At 44.6% G+C, this 25,569-nt stretch overlaps 1 protein-coding gene across 5 annotated transcripts in view; it reads right to left on the bottom strand.

Annotated features, from left to right (window-relative positions):
• The window catches only part of TENM4 (teneurin transmembrane protein 4), a 760,950-nt gene that overhangs the window by 476,474 nt on the left and 258,907 nt on the right, over positions 1 to 25,569 (bottom strand). The window lies entirely within an intron of this gene.

Here is a 25,569-nt window from a genome sequence, read left to right as displayed (position 1 = left end):
ATACCTTTGTGAATTCCTGTCAGAGCTCATTATGGTCCTCGTTGAATCTACTCTACCTGGCTGGGCATAAATGCTTGAATTTCTGACTGCAAGAGAGATGTGGGGTAACACAATTCTTTGGCTAAGGCAGGCTATGGATGTTATGAACTTAGGATATCAACTTCTAAAAATAAATAGTGGAAAAGATATGGGACCAAATCCTACGGCGCTTGCCTTGATTTCCATTCAGACTAATACTCTACTAATATCATTGGAAGGATGCTTGAGCCTGATTAGGTAAAAACTGAAAATGGGTGTCAAGATTAGGCCTAACCATGGGTGAATGGTGGCTCTTGAGTCTGGGGGGGCACCAGATCACCGACGGGTGGGGGTCCCCAGTGGCTGATCACCAACCGGGGGGGGTAGGGGGAGTGGTCTGCCAGCGGCTGATCACCAAGCCAGTGGTGAAACCTGAAGTGCACTTCCAGTTTCATGGCTGGTGCTTCCAAGGGGTGCATGGCCAGTTTCAGGGGGTGCACGTGCACCCGTGTGCCCTCCCTACACATTGCCAATGGGCCTCACAGTAACTATATTCATTTTTCAACCATAAACCAGGAAACGATTAATAGTTATCTTTAACCCAAAGTCATATGTGGGGAAACAGAGGCAGAGAGTGCATGTGGGAGTTACCAGATTGGGTTATGCTCCTTAAGGGGCTGGCTTGGAATGCATCCTATCAGGCTTAATGTTTTCATTAGCAACCGTGTTACAAGAAATAGATGCATGCTTATGAAGCCTATGGACAACGCAAAGCTGGGACGTATTGCCGATATGAAGGAAGATTAGGTTGTTTTATACCTTTGTAGTGTGGAGCAATAAAACAGTATGAAATGTAATTGGACAGAGTGCAAAGTCATGCACTCACAAACCAATACAAAGAACATCTGCTATAGGATAGGGACTCATAAACTGGAGGCAATGGAGGATGAAAGGGACTTGGGTTTGCTAGTCCATCATGGGATAACCATGAGCTGCCAGCATGGTGAGGCCATGAGAAAAACCTAATGCAATTCTACGATGTAGCAGGCAGGATATTTTTAGAAACAACATGGAAATGTTAGTAAACTGTACAAGGAATTAGTAAGACCCAGTTTAGAATACAGTATACAGTTTTGGTAGCCTATGTCCAAAAAAGGATTGATTTAAAACTGAGCTGTTAAGATGGGTATGAGAGTGGAAAGTCTATCATCCAGTGAGCGGAGAGTAAAAGAGCATGGCTAGTTTAGTTGAGGGTTGACAGGGATTATAATGATTTGTTTATAAATACTTTCATGACTGTATCCCAGGGAGGGAATAGAGATATTTAAGTTAGAAAGATGGAGTGACTACAACCAATTGAGATGGGAAGGTCTTTCATAGAAGGGATTATGACTGCGGTATATGAGGTGGACCCTTTGGAGTAAAGGGTAGCATGCAAATGCAGGGGCCTGGACACAATGGTTTGGGAGACCTTCCAGTCCTGTGTTCCTAAATAACTTGCTCTAGGCCACATAAGGAGTCAGCTTCTTTGCTCCAGCTATTAGATTGTTTCAGCTCTTTCAGTTCCCACGTATTTTACACTCATACAGGCGCACACGCTCCGAGAGAGGGATGATTCTTAATTATTACAGCAACTAGCCATTAATAGTCAGCTAGCTGTATTCAACAGCTTAAAAATAATAGAAGACAAATTCACTTATATGCCTCAAATTTAAATATACTGGAAACTCTAATTCATATTCTGGGCTTAAAGTAGCTCTCCAGAGGCCTTTAAGCTTGAACAGAGTAGTTACCTGGAAATGTATAATATGATAGGGGAAGTCTTCCCAGTTAAAAATATCTAGGCTTGTCTTGCCTTTTAAAAATCTATTATTATTGATATGGACATACTGTTCAAGTTCCTCACACAGTTTTGCAAGCACAGTGAAAGAAAAGGTCCCTGCCCCATGAACGCCACAGTCTAAATTTAGACGTACACACTTACAGAGAATTAAGGTTGTATAGTGAGAGAAAACTGCAGTAGTATAGAAAGTGAAAGGAGTGGGAGGAGGGACAGTGGAAGGAGTGGGCTTTTATAAAGGAGAAATTGGTTGAGGAAGCCTGCAAAAAGAGAATTAGGCAGGCCTTGGAAGCTGAAGATAGGGAAGCAAAACCTGAATTAGGGGGAGGACCTACCACTCTACTGATGAGGAGCAATGGGAAAAAACCCACAAAAACAAGAAGTCGGTCATTGTTGATGGGATATAACTCCCAAAAGAGCAGGGTAGTGAGAAAAAAAATAAGAGGTTCAAAGGAAAACCTGGATCATTAAGTCTTGTCAAGACTCCAAAGGTCACCCAAACAACATCCAAGCATCTCTAATAACCAAAGTAAGCACTGAAACCAATCACTTCCCATCTCCTCTCTGTTTCTTGCCCCAAGCCTCCCCACTCCACACAAATGTGGACACATATGTGTATATGTACATACGTATATACATGCACACACAGACCAAATTCAGAACTTGGTGTCACACATGCATTTCCCAATAGACTTACTGGGATTTGTCCCTACATACAATTCTCAAACTGTGTGTTATCCCTGGGTACATTCGTGACAATCTTCCATGCTACATGTTGAAGCAATATTACTCTGTGCACACTCCAGAAGCAACTGCTGAACCACCCCATTCCTAGGCTGTATGACAACCAATGGCTATGCTAAGAAGGCAGGAACTGGAAGTCATTCTAACCTAGTCCTCCTCTTTAAAAATAAATATTCACCACTAACTAACTAACCCCAAGTACATTTTGTCTTTGCTCACATCACAGGGTGACTCTCTCTGCCCATCTAAATCCCACGGAGACCCCGTTCCCCGTCTTCCCCAAACTCTTGTTTTGAATGCTGAATCTGCATATGGTCTCTGCAGTATTCAAGGCAATCCTGTGCACGTCTTTGCGTGAAGGCTCAAGAGACTAGCTTTACCAGCAAACAGAACACACGTTCACCCTTCGGTGGAGGGGAAGCAGGGCTAAATCTTAGACCAGGTTCCGCCATTTTTAAACCACTCCATGTGCGCCGAACTTCTGTTCTGTTACGGGTTTCCAGTCACTTATGCCGGTAAAAGTGTCAGGTCTGTACCTGGCCTAACTGCTCTATTTCCCTGCCCCTCCCTTGCTCCGAGCTCTGCCGAGCACTGAGGATGGCTATGCCGATCCCATCAGTTCTGAGCTGATGAGCCGAAGGAAGCAGAATTAGGAATTCTTACCTATTCATTTATATTTTCTGCCTTCCCAGTGCCTGTGCTAAATAAATGACCCACCCCAAATGATAAGAAACAGGAGGGCGTGACCAAAAAAAGAGACTGGCTTAAAGTTATAATTACTTTTTAAATTGGTTTTCTGTTATTAGCCCAGTTCAGGGAGGGAATGGAAGTCATTTGGGCGGGAACTATATAGCCATGAAGCATATTGTAGGCTGCTGTACATCACTTCACTGAAGGGGAGGAAGATTTCATCAAGTTTAACTCCATGCAGAAAAAAATTACTTCCTACGCTCTAGGGATTCCTCTTTTAGTCCTATTCTCGCTCGCTCTCTCTCTCTGCTGAAATTTGACTTCAGTTTTCTTCAGATCCTACTATAACCAACCTTGATCTAATACTCCACACCAGTATTACCCTAGGAGGGAGAATTGTGTATTTATCCACATCTTGTAAATCGACAGCTGTCAGTTATTTTTCTGATTCCTATCTTTGCTTTAAATACATATAAATAAGACCACGTTGCAAAGAAAATTAACCGGACTCCATATCTCAACATTTTTTTTTCATTCTTTAGTTTAGCATGAATTCGTCTTGCGATCTTCATAATTAAACAGAGCCAGAAAGCCAACAGTTTCAATCAGCAGAACATATCTCCCAGTCTGTTTCAATTACAATCTCCCTTCACGTTCTCCAGTTAACCTCCCTGCTCACGGGAACCCCGGGAGAACAGGCATTGCTGGTGGACGACGAGGTGAAGTGACCCTTTTGGAGCTGCGGGCCTTTACCGAAAACTAGGCGATAGAAAAGTGGAATAAATAAACCAAGACGAGTTTAAAAAAAAAAAAAAAAAGCTTACCTTGTGCATAGCTTCACACCACCTTGGGAAATTGCTTTGCCTACAACTAGCCCAGTGCTACAAGAGCATGGGTGGCTGCACAACGGTGGTGATAAATAATAGCCTGTTTTCTTTCCCACTGCAATGCTGTTAGTCACTCACATTTATAACATGCCATTTACTGAAGTATGTGCCTTTATTGGCTCTCTGGCAAAGTCTGATAAGGACAGCGATTGGCAGTGGCCTGCGTTCCAAGTGGCTGGTGCTCTCACTTACTTTCCCAAGTAACGCTGGTTTTCATTTCCAGGTGAAGTTGGACCAGAGAGCGGCTTCTTTAACGTTGTTCGTTTCCTAAGCTCTCCTCGGGCGACTCGGCAGCCGACTTGAATGGAATGCAAAGTCATGCTCTTGTGTGCTGCCCTTCGGCTTCAGACTTCATTATTTACTTTACACTCTTCTACCTGAATGCATCAGAAAGGGCTCTTTTTTTTTAAGACTGCCCCCCCACCTCTTTTTTAGCAGGAACCTGCTGCGTTGCAGCTTTACTCCAATTTAAGCTAGCGGGAAGGCGGGCTCAATGGTATTGCCAGGTGCTAGCTAGAGAAGTCTCCTCATTTCATCATTTAGAGACAAGGAAACCCCAAATCTTTGTGTTTGCTCCCCTTTCGATGCTCACCCCTCACTCCTTTGCACCACTGCTGCCCTTTAATTACAGACAAGGCTTAGCTCTTTTTTTTCCCCCTCCCTGACAGCTTTCTAGCTAGTTTCAGACTCTCTTTCAGTAAATGCCGCTGAATAGTGGCTCCAACAGCAGCCAAACAACTTAACAAAATGGTCAATATAATGCAGGCAAGAAAAGGCTTTGTTGTGCTTGAAAAGCTTTGCTGCAAAACTTCAGGCATAGCCAGTACCATATTATTTCACCATGGTAAGAAATAGTCTAAGCAATCATGACATTAGTGGCTAATGAGGATAAGGAGAACTAATTCTGGGGAATTATCTTGTTATGATTTGGGTCTGGAGAAGTTGTGGCATTTTCTACCAAAAGTAATCAACAGAAAAGCAGCTTGAGCTTAAGTCGGAGCTGCCAAACTTTGTAAAGTTGGCTTAACTCTCCAGCGACAGTGCCTGTACATCAGTCATACAGCCCGGGATCAACCTCTTCAGATGGTCATTTGTCAAAAACAAATTTAGAGCAATCTACCACATCTAATTTACAGCCATTGCTTGACAACATGCAGCATTTATCCCCAAAAGACACAACTGTTTACATTTTGCACACATAATTGGGTCTAGTTCAGTAACATTTTTCATTGGCTTGTCTGCCAAAATTATTAAGCTATTAGTACATGCTGAACTAGTGCCAAGCAAAATATCTGCCAATGAAAATGGCCTTATCTGTCTAAATGTCAAATGGTGTTGCGCTTTTGGTGTGGGAGGGCATTGTTTGGAGACATTACCCAAACTCCACTCTTTAGATGCATCAGTTCTAATAAAGGTATACCTCAGATTTAACACAGTGTATTAAATGATAATAACCAGACAGTACTATGCAGTCCAGGTTTTTAAATTAAATCCTGAGACTACCCATCATATATGTAAGCAGCAAGCAGCCGTATTTCTTGCCTGCAAGTCCTACCCGATGCACTTGCAATTACAAATATCTGCAAACAAGTCTGCCCAGTCCAGCTGTTTATGCACAGGTCTGACTATCTAAGTCTTACGTTCTTTTCTTGACTTGTTCCCAGAGAAGAGATGGGATCCAGGCATTAGGGATTAGGACTCTCTAGTTCTCTTCTCAGCTTTGCCACTGACTCAGCAGACCACTTCAGGCTAATCATTTAATTTCACTACAGCTTAGTTCATCAACTGCAAAATGGTTAGTGTGATGTTTAAAAAAATGGATTTGTAGAACTGAACTGTGCCAAGCACAATATTTGCCAATGAAAAATCACCTTATTTGTCTAAATGTCCAAGGGGTTTGTATTCCTGGTATGGGCAGGAGTTTTTGGAGACTTTACCCAAACGCCACCCTTTAGACGCATCAATTTTTAATAAGGGGTTTAATAAGTGGCAGTTGAGCAGGAGCACTTTCCCCCATCTCATCAGGGGATGTGGGTGCTATCGCTACAACATTCCCTAGACGTTACTCACCTGAAGCCTGGTAATGGATGGTCTTCAAGCTCCACACACGGGGCCAGAAAAATGGTGAATGGCTTGTAATTCCACAGATTTCAATAGAAATGGAAGCACTTCTCTGTGTTACAGAATCAGGCTTATGGGGAATTAGGAGGAGGACTGGAAATCAGGCCTGGGTTTCCCTTTGAGCATTAGAACAAAGCAAAAGCACGAGCCCAGGTCATTGATTTCGAGCCCAGGTCATTGATTTTGTAAGTCTTAAAAGAAAAGCAGGCCAGCTTATTTCGCTTGTAATCGGGCTGTCCAACTGGCGGCCCATGGGCTGAGGAGTTTAGCTGCAGCCCTCGGGCTCCTGCTCAGCTGCCATTCCCCACATTGCTTTGGCTGCAACAGCACCCAGAGTCTCTAGTTTTTCCCTCCTGGGGGTGGCACAGTGAGATGCAGCACAGGGAGTTAAGGGTGAGTCTGGGCTGCGTGCAGGAGTGGAGGTTGGGCTCGGGCCACGTGGTGCAATAGCGCCCTGTGCAGTGGTGAAAGAAGGAAACACCCACGTGGCACGCAATCCTGTGGCTCGGACCTTAGCCGGCACAGCCCGTGTGGAGTGCAGCCCCCTGCTGGTGCTTCCCCTGGGACGTGCAGCCCAGGGGGCTTGGAAGCTGGACTGCCCAGGTTCAGATGCCCAGTGACACAAATAGAAGCATTACATGAAACTACCTGATACAGTGATACTAGCAAGCCTTACATTAGAGGATAAAGCTTTAAATTTGGTCTTCTAAAAACTCTTCCCATCTGTTGAATACTTCCAACTCCCAGTAATCAGTTAGTCACTAAGATACTACCCATGCCATAACTTCTCTGGGACTGTAGGATGATCAACATACTCACGGGAGCTTCTTAAAACCTTGGAAGATTGACCTTCCGCTATTTTATTATTTGATCAATCATGCAAAACTTAAAAATACCTAACACTCATGCCTCCTGGCTACCCCTTGCCTTAGGATAGACACACCATGCCCAAAGACTCCAACTATGAGGTCCCATTGATTTTAACGGGCATATCTGAGGGTCAGACTCTAGTGCATCCCTTTTTTTAGCACTAGAATTTTTAGCACTGTATTCTAATATAGTCTGAGACGGATGGCCAAAGTCCTCCCTGGCTCAAAGGATACCATCCAACATGCATCAAAATGTAATAACTCTATGTCAGTTCTGACCTTGGCCCTTCTGTGTTCTAGAGACAGGCTTTATCTTTGTAACGTTCTTAAACTGTGTGTCTTGCTATGATTAATGCCCATGTTATCCACAGTTTACTTATAATTCTTCAATCAATCAACACGGACCGCTCATCAAGGATCTCTTAGGGTAAATGTAAATGATTTTCTATCATGCTAACCAAAGGGTTGCATTCCTAAAGCCCTAGCTTTGCTATCTGACAATACTTTATGAGGGCAAGAGTATGCTCAGTGTGGGGGGCTGAAAATTAGATTCTAGGGCTGCTTTGAAATGTTGGGCAAATCACTTAAATTCACGATAACTCTCTTTAACCATCTATAAAATGGATATTTGTCTTTTTCACTGTCTTCCTGACTAGTAAATATGCTAGCTGAAAGTCACATGATAAAAGAAACATGCTATACATACACTATGTTAAACTACTATGAAAGTGTTGTGGTCTTACGAACAAGGATATTAAAGAACATCATGGCTCCCACAATACATGTGCCTTTCTGCTCTTGTTCTTTTGGATGATAATAGTAACTGCTCTGGGAAAAAAGAAAATCCTTATATATGTGAAAGAGGCCACTTCCTCCATCCCTTTTCACACACATGCACTGACAGCTCCTGACAGTGAAGAGAATATGGTTTAAATAGAGAACAAATATTTTTTACCTGCTAAAGCCAGTGGAGGATAAGAGTCTCCCCACCTCTTATTAGGCAACTGAGGTACTACTCCCTGCTGCTACTGATGCTGTAAGGAACAGATTCTTTAATGACAGGCAAGCATGGTAAGGGACAAATGTTGTATGATGTAAATCCAGTCCTTCTACTATTGCTAGAGTTATTCCCTTATTATTCTTGTTTGCCACTTTGGAGGACTGTCTACTCAACATCTTAATGATGGATGTGGTCTTTGGATTGAACTCTGTGCTTCAACAGAACACCGTTCCTCCAGATGATTTAATTTTATTTTTGATGAATGCCCGTGTTTATATTGTACTTAGATGATCGGGAAGGAGGAGGTGGGTAGTAATTCTGATGGATTAGAAACTGGGTCTTGTATTTGCAGGGCTTAATTAAAACTTAATTCATTATCTTTATGTGCATCATACCCTATTTGAACTTGTCACTGATACATTGTTCTTTACTGAAGGTAGATAGCTAGATAAAAGTGTACTGTAAACCACCCCAGATGTGGTTACATTTTTAGTGATGGATGCAGTGATCTGGATGAATGCACATTAGCATGTAGTACATTCAATTTGGAAAGCACCTTGTGGTCTGATGAAGGTATATTGATCAGGATAAATGTTTTCAGTTACTAAAGCACATGACTTTTGAAGCCAGTTTCAACTCAGAAGAATAAAAGCAAGTAATGATGAGCTAACCTCAAAAGATGGAAAGATTCAGACAAGTATTCTGAAACCTGGAAGCACATTCAGGCTAGGGACAGACATAACACATAAACTGGATTAAGTGTTCAGAAACTGATTTAAACCTGTGACAGAACATAAGTTCAGTGCATATAAACCAGTTTCATAATGGCTGAAACTGGTTTAAAATAAAGCTGGTTGACTGTAGTGTCAGACTTAACTGATTTGGGTCAAACTGGTTTATCCAATGTCTGTCCCAGACCCCTTCCTGGTTTAAGTTAAACCAGAGTCCCCCAGCATCCCAGATGCTTTGCAGCCCTGGGTTGGGCTGGGCTGGGTTGTGCTCTCTGCTTCAGAGTGCGTGGCTGGCCCCACCGCTCTGCCCCATAGCCACAGCTCTGGTGGAGACTGAAGGCACAGCAGGGTCTGCCTGGCTCACCCTGCCCCGCCTGCCCCTCGCTGCTAGCTGCTCAAGCAGGGATCTCCCCCTCCCTCCCTCCCATCTCCCACATCATGGAATCAAGCCCCAGGGACCCTAGCCAGCATGTGGTATGCTAGCTAATGCTGAGAGGTGACTCTCTGTGGGTCTGCAAATACAAGCTGGTAATGTCCGTCTATCTTTTCCTTGGAAAAAGCTGTTTAAGAAGAGCATGAACTAATGAGAGAGGCTTTTGTTTTCTTGATGGGCTGCTAAAAGCTGTGTTATCAGCTCCCCAAGGGCTCTCTTGCCTATCAGGTTTGCAGACAGTATGAAAAAGTAGGGAGAGTGAGATTGAAAAGCTCAATATCATTGACAGATGCAGGCACTGCACACAAGTCATCCTCCCTCCCCCTGCCCTTTGTCTCAGAGTGCTAGCCAGGGGCTGGGGTCTGGATACACTCCCGCCCCTTGAGCAGCAAGTGGGGAAAAGGCTGGGACTGTGCTGGCAGGGTGGGGGTTTAAACCAAGCTCCCACCTCTCCCCCTTGCCCCCCCCCCCCACTCAGCTCTGTAGAAGGAAAGGGAGGGCTGGTCTCGCACCCCCTGGCTTCTGGCCTGAATGAACCACAGCAGGCATGTGCCTGCATTTCCTCTATCCAGAGGGAATGTCTGTGCACTTGCAAATCAGTTCAGTCTAGGCAGATTAAACTAACCTGCAAAACTGAATCAATTGAGGCTCAGGCTTTTTGAATGTCTGTCTCTAGCCCCAAGGCTTTTACAAGATAGCCAGTCTTGAAATCTGAAAGAACAGTGTCAGAGATTTAATTGGGGCAAGGCCCTATCTCACAGATATGGGTGTGCCTGGTTCTGGTCAAACAGCTATCAGCTGACAGTAAGGGTGGTCTCACAATTAAGGCATTAGATTGGCAGTTGGGAGGTCTAAATTTAATTCTTGATTCTGCTCTATCTTCCCTCTTTGAGACTGCAAGCATTACTTAATTGCTGTGTAACTATATTCCTCATCTGCAAATTAGGGATAACACTATCCCCCTGCTCCTCATCTGTCTTGTTAACTTAGACTGTATGCATTTTGGGACAGAAAGCATTCCTCACTATGTGCATATGCAATGTCTAGGCACAAGGGGGTGGGGAACATTAATACAAATGAGAAACAATAATAATGCCCTGAAATACCATGGGAAAAACATTTTGATACTTCAACTTCAGATCACAGGAAACACACACAGATGGAGAAATGTTAACCAAAGATTTTGTGATCTCTAAAGAGATTTGGTCTGAGTTCTGAATCATGGCTTAGGATGGTTATTTTCTCCAACCTAGTTTCCACATCTGACTAAAATGCCTTGGACATCGTTCACATCCATTTACCTATCTCTCTTCAAAACTGCCATGCACCCAGCCCTCCTACTCCAGCACTCAATATGCTAACACCAGTTCTCACACTGCATGTTTGATTGAAAACAGGAGTTTATCGGTGAAATGCTGACACAGCCTTGAATGAGCAAGCATAATTACTGAGGGGCTCTTTTTTCTAAATGGAGTCGCAATTATAGCTCCAGTTGACAAATCTAGGACAAGACCAATTAAGCATCCAAGCAAATGTTTACATGAGGGTGGAGATGCGATTGTGCTCCTTTTAAGCTCATTGGTAAATTCCAGTGCGTGAAATACATCAGCGCAGAACAAGACCCATTTCCACAGTAGCGGCTCCTTCAGCGACACCGAACCTCAGGCCACAAAAAAATTGTGACTTCAGATAAGTCTCAAGTCTCATGCCAAATCAAATAGAGCTGTGAATCTGAGCGACTGGAAAAAGGCCACTAGTTCGATGGGGACTGATTAATGCCAGGTTACCTATTGTAGATAAATTGAAACCAGCTCATGTTGTATGTCTAGGAATCCCATTCTGAGCAAAAGGAAACATTTGGATGATCTATCAGAGCCTAATTTATCAAGTTGGCAGCTGTCCACTGGAAACCTCGCCCAGGGCGGAGCAGTCAATTGCAAGGATCCCGAGTCTCCCTGCGTTTGCTCAAGGTGGCCCTGATTCAAACCAGGGGAGTATTTGTATGTTGTGGGATGAAGAGGGTTCCCTGTGAGATGACCTCCCCACAACAAAGGCTACCTTTGTTGAAGAGATTGGAAGGGGGTGGGGAAGCAGAGAGGAGAGGCCAGATTATCTTTTGTTACATTGGACAGCTGAAAAGGTCCTGGAGAATAATTACCCTCAAAACTAACAAACAAGGAGAAGAGAAAATGCAAATAAGGGTGGGGGGGAAGGAAAGGAGGGGGAACCCCTTGATTGTCCTTCCTCCTGCAGAAAAATAGTTACTCCCAGAGGAGGAGGCACAAGAAAGATAAGTTAATTTGACTTTCCTTTCAGCTCTGGGGTGAGCACACTCATTTGGAAGGCTCTTGCTTTTGCTTTAACCACAGGCTTAGCCCATTGAGCGGCAAATCCCATGCAAAATGCCGACGGAGAACAAGGGAGGCAGAAGCAGCAAAAGGCGCCCTTCAGCTGAAGGCGCCATTGTTTTAGTCACAAAAGAGCGATTCCTGTTGAGCAGCAGTTGTCATCTGCTTTGCATATTCTTTATTTGGCTCTTAATTGGCATTATGTGAAAACTGATCGAGGCAGCCATGGGAACTAAAAGGCAGGCTCCCCTCTTTGAACGAGCAGAGCCCAATTAAAGCACAATTATCTCCCTTTTTACCATCCATGGCCTTGCCTGATGGAGAGGTGCAGCAAAGAGAAGTGTTATTAGTCTAGAGGGCCTGGGTACCTTTTCTTATGAAAATTCATGCAGAGCGCGTAAAGAAAATGACAGTGACACAAGTGGCCCGGCCTTTGGTGAGCTAAAGTGGATTGTTTTTTAAATGTTTGACCTGGCTCTCCAGACGATGCTCCCAAGATGGCTCATCTCACTGGGGAGCAAGGGACCTAAGATGTCAACCCACTCATGAGGTCTGCTTGAAGGGCTGAGAAAAAAGGGAAGGAACAGGAGGCAGGCGGGAAGAAGGGAAAAGGCAGAGAGCTACCTGGCTGTCCCAGGAAACCACTACACAAACAGACTTGTTTTCTAACATTGGGGTGGTGCCTGGATATGACTGTGATGGGCCATTACAATGCCTGAAGCCAAGTCCAAGATTTTTCAGAGCTTGAGCCCAGAGTCAGGTTCATATTTTGGTAGCGGCATCTACATGACCTGATTCTCACCAAGGTGCAGACTATTCAAAGTTCCCCGTTAGCAGCAGGAGCTGAGGGCTGACACTTCAGGAAACCAGGCTGTGTAGGCAAATTTGCCTAAAACTGGCCCAAATGCATAAGATGTTTAGTGAGTGCTTACCTAGGGAGATCTAATGAGATGAAGAGATCTTAGGGCTTGGTTAGGTGTCTTGCTAGGTGCCGCTGCAAGGGAGGAAAGATGCAGAGTCCCCTACTTCAGGGCTGCTCTGACTGTAGATACCTGGGTATATGGGAGTGCACTATCAGCAACCTGATGCTGCTCCCCAGTACCATGCATATAGGTGGAAACTTGGTTCAGGCAGGCCCCTAGATTTGCTGGGCTACACACTGGAGATGCAGAGTGGGGGAAAATGCCATGTACCAGCAAATAGGCTGGAGTGGAGGAAGTCCCCTTGGAGCAGTGACCTAAGAGTCCCATGTTGCCCCCCTACTCCTTGGAGAGTTTTGTTGGAGCAAGACTACGGATGACCCAAAGTCTGCTAAATTTGACCTGCAGTTACAGACAGAGGTGAATCTTTCACCTTCTGCTACTTATCAAACAATTCATAGCATCATAGCAAACAGAGGTGGCAGGGACTTGGAGAGGTCATATCCTCGATCCCTCTGCCCCAAGGCAGGATTAATGACACTTAAGGCTTTTCTGATAGATGTTTGTTTAACCTGTTCTTACAAACCTCCAAGGGAGAGATTGTACACGCTCCCAAACTAATCTCTTCCTGTGCTTATCTCTCTTTATCACCCTATAACAAAAAATATGTAGACATCTTTGACGAATACAGTGCTCGGCCTGCCTCTCTCTTCTATGTACCCATTCCACAGAGTGGCTCCCGCTCCTACCATCACCCGTCTTGATCCACGATCACCTAACTCTTACATGCTCTTGTAGAGTTTTCTTAAACAGGTACCTCACCAGCCAGCACTTTTTCCCTGCCTATTAAAGTGAAAGACCCCTTTCTGTACTGTAGGATGGTTCCAGCTAGGTCACAGACCACAGTCTCTTAGTTCATTTTTATAAAAGATAACTTCACTAAAAGTTTTGTTATTGAGGGTGGGCCCAGCGCTGACCCTGGATATGCACATACACAGGGCACGTCTGCATGTTGCTGTGCTTTACTACTTCCTTCTGGAAGTATTAAAGCATGGTGCAGTAACCACCCATACTGTGCTGTGTGGGTGGCACACGCATTTCTCTGCTACATCATCATAGTGGTGCACTGTAAGTGGGAAGTGTGCCACTATGGCGACATAGCCAGCAATTATGTGTAGACCTATGTGATCACTACGACCCTGTAGCATGCCATACAGCAATGTAGTGACATGCTACGTCACTGTAGGGCAATGTGTAGATGCGCCCGCAGACTCTTACAGACTTTACAGAGGTCCACATGCCTTGTGTTAGAAGGCAGGGTCAGCCCACAATTAGCAAACCTTTGCCCAGTCCCTTATTCTTGAGAGCTGCTGATGAGGAAGCATATGCATGAGGGCAGGACAGGCCCAAGTATCTCATGGCTTTGACAGGTCCTTAATTACTGAGCAGTATCCATCCTACCTGAGTCCTTTGTGGTCTCCTCCCTAGAGGTAACAGCAGACATTAGAAAATGGGCAGGAAAGTAAACCTTTTCTCTACTCCTGAGATATTCTATTGCTTCATCTCTGTCTGTTATCCACAAGCAAACAACGGTGGTTAGCTTATGCTGATTTAGGCCATGTGTAGATGAAACGAGAGGCATATGTGCACGACACTTTAAAGTGGGCTGAATGCTTTTGCACCGCTTTAATGGTGTCGGTGGTTGCATGCTTCGGCGGCATGCTGCACATTAATTTCAGCCACTGTAGGAAATTTCGCAGCGTAATGCACCTTAAATGACTTGGGGTGCAGCAAACTAAAACTCTTTTGAGGCTGCATAGGCAAAGATCAAGATTTTTCTTTTGAGGAGTTTTAGTTCGCTGCCCCTACAGTTGCGGAGCGAAGCACCAGGCTCTGTGCAGCTCCGTGGCCCTGCAGGCAGCCTGGTAGCAGCCTGGGAAGGCAGGCTCTGCCCAAGAAAAGTGGTGAGCCTGATCTTTCTTTTTCCGGGCCCCCTGGAGCCTGCCTGCCTGAGCTGTGTTGGGGCTTGGTGCTTCCCTCCGTGGCTCCGGTGCCCCCTGGGACCACCACAGCCGGGTGCCTGCAGGTGGGTGCTGCCAGTTGGGGGCCCACTGCTGCTGCGGAGGGAAGCACCAGCCCCCCCGCAGAGCCCAGGGACCGCTCTGCCTGCTGGCAGCTCACTCTCCCCTCCCCGCCACCGGAGAGGCAGATAAGTCAGCGGGGTGTGTGCATGACACGGGGGGTTTAATCAGCCCTAAATGGAAGTGGTGTTTTTAAAAACCCACCGCTTCAATTTAGGGCCCCTGTTTCATCTACACGTGCCCTTAGGTAGCTGATTTAGTTAGCCTATAACAGGGCCAGCCTGTTTGGCAGGCATACCACAAATTAGCCTTAACCCCCCCCACCCCTCCCTGCCAGTGCAGTGCCAATCCCCTTCCCCTAGATATGGATCTGATGCTCTGCTTTCTGCTCCCTGCCCTATCTGCCGCTGTGCTGTTGCCTTCCCAATTTTCCAGGGGCCACAAGCAAAGGCTGCCCATTCCACTTGTGGCACACGTAGTGTAGATGTCCACCGTGGTCTATAGTGTCCACCTCTACCCTGCTTTAGTATATTTTGGCCACCACTGAGGTGCATGTTAATGGAGCCAGCACTCCCCACCCCTACTGCAGAATAGTCTCCCCGTAGGTTTCATAGCCACGGAAACCTGAAGCATCCCATCTGCAGCCCTGAGCCCGTCGTTACAGCAATTCTGAATATTAACATTCTTCAGATGCTCAATTTTACACCCATTGCACAGGCCTTACTAATCCGATTCATTTTCAAAGCCAGTTAACTGCATAATGGCTGGTGGCTTGGTTCTTAAGGTGCTGTTAGCTCTTCAGCCTCCCTAAGTAGATTTCCTGCTTTCTTCCTCTGCGCCAACTGTAACTGCACAAAGTTGCTGTCGGGACTGAGAAACAAATACCATTGCGCATTTAGACACTGCATTTGCCACACGGCAACAAGTGGCTCAACAGAATGAGAGAGCTAGAAGCTCTGTCATCTCTGCAGGAGCCAGCTGGAAAGCTGAAATCCATCACAGATGCTGGCTGCTGCTGGAACAATAAAAGTCCCTGTGTGACGATGAGAATAAGCAGGATAATTGTCTATAGGGAAACCAGTTCCCACCTCCACCCCTGCCAACTGGTTTGTTCCCAGATGCTGGAAGCTCCTGACAATAGGTTAAAAGTGGTGACAGCCCACCAGGACGCCGATTAGTCAGGGAGGTTCAAAAAGGGAGGAGTAACATGAGAAATTATTCAAATGTATTTCAACATGATAACACAGAATGTCATCGGTACAGTGACAGTGTTCACCAACAAGTAAAAATGTAAGGGCTGTTGTCAAAGCAAGTCGACTGAGCAGATTTCCTCTTTCCCACTGCAACTATGACAGTCCTGGGAAGATGAGTAAAATACGTGCTAAAGAGGTCCAAAACTCATGTCAAACAAAGGGCCGGGATGTGTGCTGAAGCTTCAGTTCTGTGGCTCTATGCTGTTCACCTAGGAAAACGTCAGTCCATTGAAAAAAAATGCAGGTAGACTAACTTCATTTTTAAATATCAAGGGTGACTTGGTCTGTAGGTGACAGTGCAAAGAGTACCCCTGCTGTGGATCGCCAGCCCACTCTTGCTGTCAGGCCCAGTATAACTGTAGTCTACTATACCTGCATCCCCAGAGGCTCCATGAGACACAATCCTATCGGGTCTCCTCTAGAAGTGCTACAACTGGTATTTGCCTAATGTGGGCTTATACAGCAAGCAAGATTGGATGCATATGTACTAGGTACTGTTACGTTTGTCCCAGGGTCTTCAAAATACATGATTCCAGCTACAAGTGTGCTAAAGAGCGCTGCCAGGCTGGCAGGCACAAAATACATTGAAAACACAGAGTAAAACTCTACATGCACTAGCTAATTTAACAGAAGGTAACAGAAAGTGACTTAAGATTCATGGATGATGCATCCACATTCACCATATTCTCATAACTCCCAGATCCCTATAGCAATAGCTACAATTTATCATCACTAATTATAAAGCTAATCCAAAAATAGCTTATCTTATCCCCAGCAAGGTGAAAAAAGAAAACAAATTTGCTAGGAAGTGGAAAACTCTCTTAATAAGCCACTTTTTTTCCTTTCAGTGGTGGATGAAAATGTTGTGAATTTCTTACTAAAGATTTAAAAATTGGAATAACACAGTCTCACAGCACTTTCATCTTGTAAAGAGTGGTGACTCCAAATGACACCAGCAAAATTGAGACTTTTATCCAAAAGGATTTAAGTTCTGCCAGCAGAAACTGTAATCTTCTATATAATACATGTATGCATGCGTGAACACAGAATACACGGCTTGATCTGGAAAACAAATTGCTATAATTTTACACTGGTCACATGGGTCGAATAGGTTGTATCATGCCAACAGTCTCATTTTCACAATAACGCGTAGTATTTCCTGCCATGAACCGGAATGGACATTATAAGGGGTCAGCCTCATATGTATGACTTGGCTCCTTTGGGTCAATCTGGAATTAGGAAGTGCCGAGATGTGCAATTTCCTTTTGAATTGAGTGTGTTTAAAAATAAAAACAAAACGCAACACAACAAAAAACGAAGGTCAGGTTCAGTCTGTGTTCAGCTCAAAAGTTCAGCATATGTTTTTAGCTGAGTTTGAGTGTCCATTTTGACCAATCAATTAAAATCATTGAAACAATGAAGCAGGTGCTCTACAACACCTGAGCAAGCACGAGGAAAATCAGGCCCATGGTATCTGTTTTACCCTAAATAACGCAGCTTCCAATCCAGCAAAGCATTTCAGCCTGCAACGGGCCCCGCTGACTAGCTCCAGTATCACATTGGCTTTAGCCAATTACTTATTGTTAAGTTGTTATTTTCCCTAATCATTTATTGTTATGTTGTTATTTTCCCTCCGCTACATGGGATCTCCTATTTGGGAGATGTACAGTCACTAATACGAGCAAGGCATCTGTTTTAGAGGTGCCTTTCACTGTTACCTTCTGAAAGGTCCATGAGCTTATAATAAACCCAAATTTCCAATGTACACAGAGCTCTTGACACAGCCAAGAGATCCCAATGCACCACACGTAACTGGTCCTGAGCTGATGCTTTTTATACCCCGGATTTTCTTTGACTCCTGCTGTAACACTTCATGTCCATCAATCTTGCGTCTTCCAATTAACCTTCTTTTTCAATGGAAACGAAAAGTCCACAATGAAGCACTCTACCTCTTTCTCTTTGACAGAGACCATATCTAGTCTTTTAATGCACACTTCAGCAGTGCTTACATCATTAGCATGTACATGGAAGCCCTAGTCATGGACCAGGAAACCCTCTGGGCTATGTGGACTTACAGCTGACAGCCATATTTAAACATGCACTTGACTTTAAGCATGGGAATAATCCAAATGAAGTCATTAGGATTACTCATGCACTCAAAGTTAAGCATGTGCTGAAGTATTTTGTTAACTGCAATCAGGGAGCCCAGCCTACACTTGCTAAGAATAGATCCTGTAGTTCACTTTCACTAGATTTAAAAACTGGCCCCTTGCATATCAGGAAACCTCCTATTATTTTCAATTGTTGCCTTGTACTACTAAATAATTAACACAATTATATTAGGAAAGCCATGCTGCTTAATGTAAATCAGAAAACACGCAGAAAATAAACTTCCCCAGAAGCCTTGTCGGGAACAAAGTCACAAACACTTTAAAATTACTATTAATATTAAATCAAAAAGCCTCGTCTCTTTTGTACTAAAACATTTTTGGCTCTTCTGCAAACTGGTAACGGATGCTCGCATGCCCCAAAGCATATTTCACCCCCTCCCCAACCCCATCCATCAACATCTAATTAGATGCTGTAAATTAAATCAAGTCTAGCCCCAGCCAAAGAGAGCATCTGAAAGCTCCAGCGTGAATTAGATGGGTTTGCCTTGACACAGACAAGCAAAAGCAAAAAGGGATCACAATCCTCCCTGGTTGCACGCACATAGCTCCCACTGAGACCTGTAATAAAATCAGCCGTCCATTCCACAACTGCCTATTACAAGCCAGGACTTGCAGAGACCCTTTCAAGGTAGCACATGGCACCACAGGCTGTGTTAGTCAATCAGAATTAGAGAGCGAGGAAGAGCTACTGATTTTCAGCCTGCATCTAGAAGCTTAAACAAACATTATCTTTGGCTGGGTTACAATGGAGCTCAGACTTGCCTCTACCCTAGGAGAACCCTACAAAGCTAATGGGATCCACACATGGGTATCAAGTGGCAAAGATAAATAGCAATGAATGGGAGAGCCAGAAAGGGGACACGGGATGCAACAGCTGCCAATCTACTTGTCTGCATTGTGCTTAAAGTATCTGGTGACCGTTCACCACCAGTTGAATGCCTCGCATACACCAGCTGTGTTAGCCCAATGTGGCCCACTACTATAGGTCTCCTAATAGTACAGGCCACTGAAACAGGTTTCTCCTTACTTATCTAATGGGAGGAGAGATCACCTGGCCAAAGGTAAATAAAGGGCGTATGAAAACCTGAGTTCTCTTAGCATATTAGCCACAACATTGCTATATGATCTTCGGCTTTTGTACCTTTGTGCTCCTCATGGAGAGAGTATGGGGCATAGTAACATTTCTGCTTCCTGTGGAGTGAAATTCTTACTTATGCGTATGAATCACGTTGGGGTTTCCACGATAGAAGCTGTCATGGAAGTGTAAAGTATTATTAAATCCAGGAGGACGCAGGCTAAATATTATCCCCAAAGTAAAGATTTCATTTGGATACCGCCCACAGCTTTTTTTATTAACACTGAACAACATGTGTCGTTTAACGTGGAAAGCCTATTACCTATGCTCTGCTGTGAAGGGATCTCTTTTCCCAAACAACGAAATAACTGAATCTTTGCCCCGCATCACTGTCATACGTCAGTTTTTTGCCGGGCGTGAAATCGTATCCTTTGCCTGTCAGACCAGGAGGAATGAAAATGTGTCCTGAACTAGGCTCACTACAAAGCGGCAAAAGAGAAACAAATGGGGCTGGAGATAAAGTTAGGATCCACTTAGACACCTAAACTGCAGAGAAGGGATTGAGTGACAGTATAGAAATGGGCTGGGTGATTTCCTCATGTTACCTTCTGGCTTCTAGACTATTTCAAATAATCACATTATTAATTATATCGTTCCAACCATTTTATCCATTTCTTCTAAGGAGAGCGAGGAGACAGATGTACTTGACAGCAAAAAGTAGTGAAGGGGATAAGCCGATTTCATTTTTCTTTAAATATCTCAAACCCAAGCTGCAAGAGTTATTTAGGCACCTGATAATCCAGAGCTTCATAGAAAAACAGCAGCAATTAATTCATGCTTAATTAATATAAACTGACTGTAATAAACAGAACATGTTTGACCACACTTTCTCTAAATGCTGGATGAAAGGAAGGTGGCTAGTAAAATAATGAACGCCTTTCTCTTATCATTTTTGCTGAACACAGACCTTGCTATAACATGTGGAAGGCTGAGACATATGAGGACCCCTAAGTGCGATGTGCTGTACAAATATACAGAAAAATCACAGTCCCTGTCTGAAAGATTTCACAGGACAAAAGGCAAAAGTCAACAGGTAGGTGAGATGAAAAAGCAGAATAGGGCTTGGAAAAGGGAGGAACAGAAAAATAAGGTCTACACAGCCATTAGCAAGTCCTGAATTAACTGGATAAAAAGGATATAAAAGAACACACCAAAAATCAAACTGTGGCATCACGTGACCAAAATACCTGGCAAAATCCTGTTAAAAGAGCTCTAAGTGGCATCAATAGGCCCCATCATCTTTCAACACCTCTGAAAATCAGGCTACTTTCATTTACTTGCTTAACTTTAGAGCCTGAGGTGTGAAGGGACATTTCAGCCAAAATGTATTGTGGAAGATGTTCTATTTCCTGAGAGGCATTTTTCTTTTTATTGGAATTGCCCTTGGAGACCATTCCTATTTATTTCAACATCCTGGCTCATTTTTATGTGCTATAAGTCTGTACAGTCACAAGGACGCCACTGCATAGACATTTCTTCCTGCCAGCTCTTTTCATTGCTCAGCACATGGGACAAACCTGGTGTCTCTTGCCTTTTGGTGGACTTGCTAATGAGACCAGTGCCTTTTGGGATGGTGGTACCTTCAAAGAGCCAGGCAGCATGTCTACTCTACAGGGAGAAACTGGTGGGGGAGCTGATGTCTCTCTCCAAGAGGTAACAGGTGGAGAAAGCCTGGGGTCTCTCTTGCAGCAGTTACCATTTTGGCCAACCCCTTTAGGGGTGTCTTATGGTTTCCCAGTGTTGCCATCAGGGATCTTGCTTACCACTCAGTGCCCATGTCTACATGTTGCCATATGGCAACATTGCTATGGCATGGTTCTTTAGTACTTCCTTTTGAAGTACCAAAGCATGGTGCAGTACGGGCAGTTACTGTGCCGTGCATGTGGCGCACAGGTAGATTTTCCCAGTACATCGCCGTAGTGGCTTGCTGTACCCAGGGAGTGCACCACTATGGCGACATAGCTGGCAATCGCACGTAGAAACACGTGATTGCTACGTCACTGTACCGTGCCATATGTAACGTAGTGCATCGCCGTAGGGCAATGTGTAGATGCGCGCAGCAACTCAGCAATGCACGTTGCTCTCCTTTGAGAAGGAAACAGCGCAAGTGAGCAGGTGCTTAAAGCAGTAACCTCAAACCATATTTCCTCTAGTCAGTTTGGTTATTTACGTCCAAAGGACCTTACCTTCCTTCTCTCTGCTTTCACAGAAACGTTCAGTTTTATGATGAAAATTAATGATCAGTCAAAACTCGTCCGTATCAGAAATGGGAATGCACGCAGCACTTTGCAAGCACAGCTTATGTCACATTCCCTGGCCCAAAATAATTTACAGCTTGCATAGTTTTAAAGATTTTGTTTCCCATTCGGTCTCCTGTAGGCTGTTGCCTGTTATGCTATTCCATTCTACTCATCACGGAGAGGGGACGAAAAGCCTCTATTTCCGATCATTGTTACTGCTCTATTTCCCCGCCCTTTCAAATCATTTCTAAAATAATTGCCTAACCTCTCCTTCCCCCAAAATGTTTGCAATTAGACCCGTCAGAAAATGCGGTTTTGTGGAGCCTAAATGTACTTCCAGAACATTAGAAATATAAGGCTTCATTCCACATTAGCCAGTGTAAGCCCCTGAAACCCATGACCTGTCATGTTTTGTATTTCATTCTGTCAGGCCAGATATGCGAATATATCTGTCTGACAGGCTCTGAGTGCTCAATTAATTCTTGGTGATCAGTGTTATTACAAAGGGAAACAAAATGAATTCCTTATACCAGAAAGTGGTTCCTCCCGAAAGAATAAATAAATAATGAACTCCTGGCCATCATACGCCAGCGTAGTGATGAGTTTTGTGAGACAGACTCCTGCTATTTATGTTCAACCGCTGCACAGCCCTGGTCATCAAAGCACTGGCGTGGGCTTATCGCTTATCGCTCCCATTATATTTTGCGAGTCAACAAAATCCTGCAACAGTTTAAACAGCTCTGTATATTCAGCCTAACAACTTTCCGGACTCCCCCCTCATCCTTGTAAATGTTTTATGTATTTATAAGCATTTCACTTTCCATGTAGAACATCCCAAAAAAGACACCGTCCATTTAGCTTCATTATGATAAAAGACTGTAGGTGCCCTAATGGCCTTACCAAAATCCGAATCCCCCTGTGCTAGGGGCTGCACATATGCTGAGCAAGAAGCAGCTGATCCAAGGACCTTACTGTCTAAATTGTCAAGGCAGGTGAAAGAGCAGAAGCGCTCTTCACTTTATTGACGGAGAGTTGAGGTGCAGAGGCATTAAGTGATTTGGCAATGATCTTGAAAGACATTTGTAGCAGGGGCAGGCACTGACCCCAGATCTACTGAAGCACAAGCTAAGGAGTTAACTGTAAGCAGGAGAGTAAGTAAGTGTGCGGGAAAGGGTGACTGGTGTACCATGTGGAGGTGTTGACCTGGGAAAGTGCAAGAACAGCAGCTCCCATGCTGCTGCCCCATGTACCACTGCTGCCCAGGATGAAGAACTGCCCAGTTAGGCCTCTGACTCTAAGCCCATCCTTCCTTTCAAATAACTGGCTTTTCAGCAGGTGGGCTCCCCAGAGTTACATTAAGGACCTGAGCACTCCTTTCCCATAATATCCTCTGGTGCATGGTGGAAGCTGGAGGAACTATTTCGGCCTCTGGCAGCACACTTTCAAAAGTTATAGGTTAACAAGCGAGGCATGAAAATCCAGTTTGGCCATTGCAGCCGCTCAGCACAGACAAATCTGACTTTAATGGCTGAGGAGGGGCCCAGGTGGCTTTGGTAATTAGCCGGAAACAGAGCCTTATGTATCTGAAAAGCTTGTTGCCGACTTCAAGCTGTTACCACTGTTGGGCTATGTTAAATGAGATGGTGCCTTAAGTATACAAATACTGTCTGAAACACCAAAATGGCTACAGGCACGTGGGTGCCCGTGCCAGCAGAAAGGTCTTTGCGGGTTACTTAGATTGTCACAGTTGTGGGCCAAAGACTTCCTTCTTTCCTTGGGTATGGATATATTTCCCTTGTCTGTCCCCATCCTGTCTGAGGACTCCAGATATGACTATAATGCAAACAATTCATAGCAGTATAGTCAGATCTTGGCTTCATGCCATTGATTTTATTAGGCCAGGATTTCTCCTGGCGTCCAAGGGCACTCCACAGAGGCACAGATAAAGCTGGAGACTCCCTGGTGGAACATAAGTAGAAACAAAATGAGCTACAGCCTCATCCTGCAAGGTGCTAAACATAGCTCCAGAGGTCCTGAGCACTGAAGATCCCCTGACTTTTTTGACCACCGCCACCCAAATTCTGCAAACAAATTTGGGGTCAGACTCAATGATCTAATAGGCCCCCTCCGACCCCAACATCTATGAAACTATGAAACCAGAATGTGAAGGTGCTGGGAGAACTTGGCCTCTAAGAGGATTTGGTCAAATTTGGAAGACCTGTAATTTGTTTTTATTATTTACTCAGGAAATCCCCCGTTCAAATCAATACCATTTTGCCTTCGTAAGGGCTGATCTGGAGTAAGGACTTCAGGATTTGGCCCTTCCATGCAGTAATTTAAAGGATGTTATTTCTGTTTTCAATAGCTGAGATGTGGATCTTAAAAACCCAATTTATAAATTCTCTTCTCACTCTCATGAGGTCTTACTGGATGCCGCTCCCCTGCCCCCATGCCCAGCTACTCAGTCTTTCTAGGACTGCCAGGCCACCAGTGATGACACTGTTTTGTGTGCTCGCAGCCCTTGTCTGTCCAGGCCAGCCCGCTTATTCCACTGATCCAGTTTCTGATTTTTCTCTTCTTCACTCTTCTTCACTCCCAACGTTTTTCCCCCTCTCTCCCATTGCAAGGCTACTCCAGTCCCAGGCCTGGATCCCCCACAACATCTGCTTCCTCTGTTTCTGCTCTCACTCTGCAAAGCCTCCCCGGAGGAGATACCCCGACTAGTCCAACCACCTCCATTAGGAGCTCATCTCCTCCTCCTCCGTTTCTACCATTTTTCCTAAGCAGGCCTACTTCTCCAGCTTGATCAGATCTCACACCTGCAATCTCTGAAACCTGTTTCACTCGTTCCTCAGACCTTCCCTTCCTCCACTTTTCTCTTCATATCCAACCTCCTCGATTTCTACCAATATAAAAATGGCAAAGTTCAACCCCTTCCCCTGTTCTCATCTTCCTTTCCCCTTCTGCAATCCCCTTCTACCCTGCCATAAGCACTGAAATTTTTCCTTTTCTCTCCCTCTCCAAATCCTTCCACTTGCCCTTGAACCCACATCTCAATTTGTCTCCTGATATCCCTCATCAACTCTCATCCCCGCTCTGCTTTTCGCCTTAATCTCTCCTTTCAGTAATACAAAAAATGTAACCTCTCCTATCTTAGAAAAAAAATCTTTGACCCCCACACAACCTGCTTTTCCAGCTACCCTCCTCCATCTTTTCACCTCTAAGCGCATTGACTGATCTGTTTCTATTCTAGGACTCTCTGGAGCACCTCACCTCCAGTTTCTTAGACCAGTTCTCAATTAGCTTCCACCCCTTGCACTTAAAAAAAAATCTTGCCAAAATCTCTTCTAGCCTCTTTCTAGCCAAATCCCTTCACCAAATCTGATTCAGCTCCCTGCCCTCCTCCTCCTTTACTTGCCTGCATCCTTCCATTGAGATGCTCAGGCTGCTGCTTCTGAAAATTAGATCTTCCCTTGGCTTTTGTGACTATCTCCTTCCAATGCTTTCTTGCTCTACAACAGCTCCTCCTGCCCCTCCAGCTTTCAGCAGAGAGCCCTCCAGGGCTCTCTCTCGTATCTCCTCTCGCCTTTCCATGCCTAATCTCTGGATATCCTAATCCAGAAACACAACACAAACCGTTAATTCCATGAGAATGACTCCTAAAACCACATTCTCCCTTCCACACCTATCTCCTTCTGTCCCAAATAAAATCTCAGCTTCTCATTCCCATGTCTCTTCATGGTTTATGCTTTTAACCTGCAGCTCAACAAGGCTGAAGCAGAGCTGTCTCCCTCAACCCTAGACCCATCTCAGACCCCTTTCTGGATCTCCATCCCCGGGCTGTGTGTAATACCTGAATATTTTTTTCTGTATAATTTTACCAAGACGCAGATGCTCCCATCAATCTGCACAGCTAAAATGCTCATCATTTCATGCCTTCGTTACTGCAGCACCCTCCCCTTTCACCTGAGCAATGCAAACTTCCCCGGCTAATATCAATCCAGGATTGAGTTTCAAGGACAATTTTTTGGCCCAATTCTTTTGACACCATCACTAGATATCCTGCTGCTGGCTGTTCTTCGTTTGCT

Source organism: Crocodylus porosus, unplaced genomic scaffold (genome assembly GCF_001723895.1).
Source record: "Crocodylus porosus isolate Cpor-Errol unplaced genomic scaffold, CroPor_comp1, whole genome shotgun sequence".
NCBI classification, from domain to species: Eukaryota; Metazoa; Chordata; order Crocodylia; family Crocodylidae; genus Crocodylus; species Crocodylus porosus.
The sequence above is the reverse complement of the archived record's forward strand: the minus strand, read 5'-3'. Positions and strand labels throughout refer to the sequence as shown.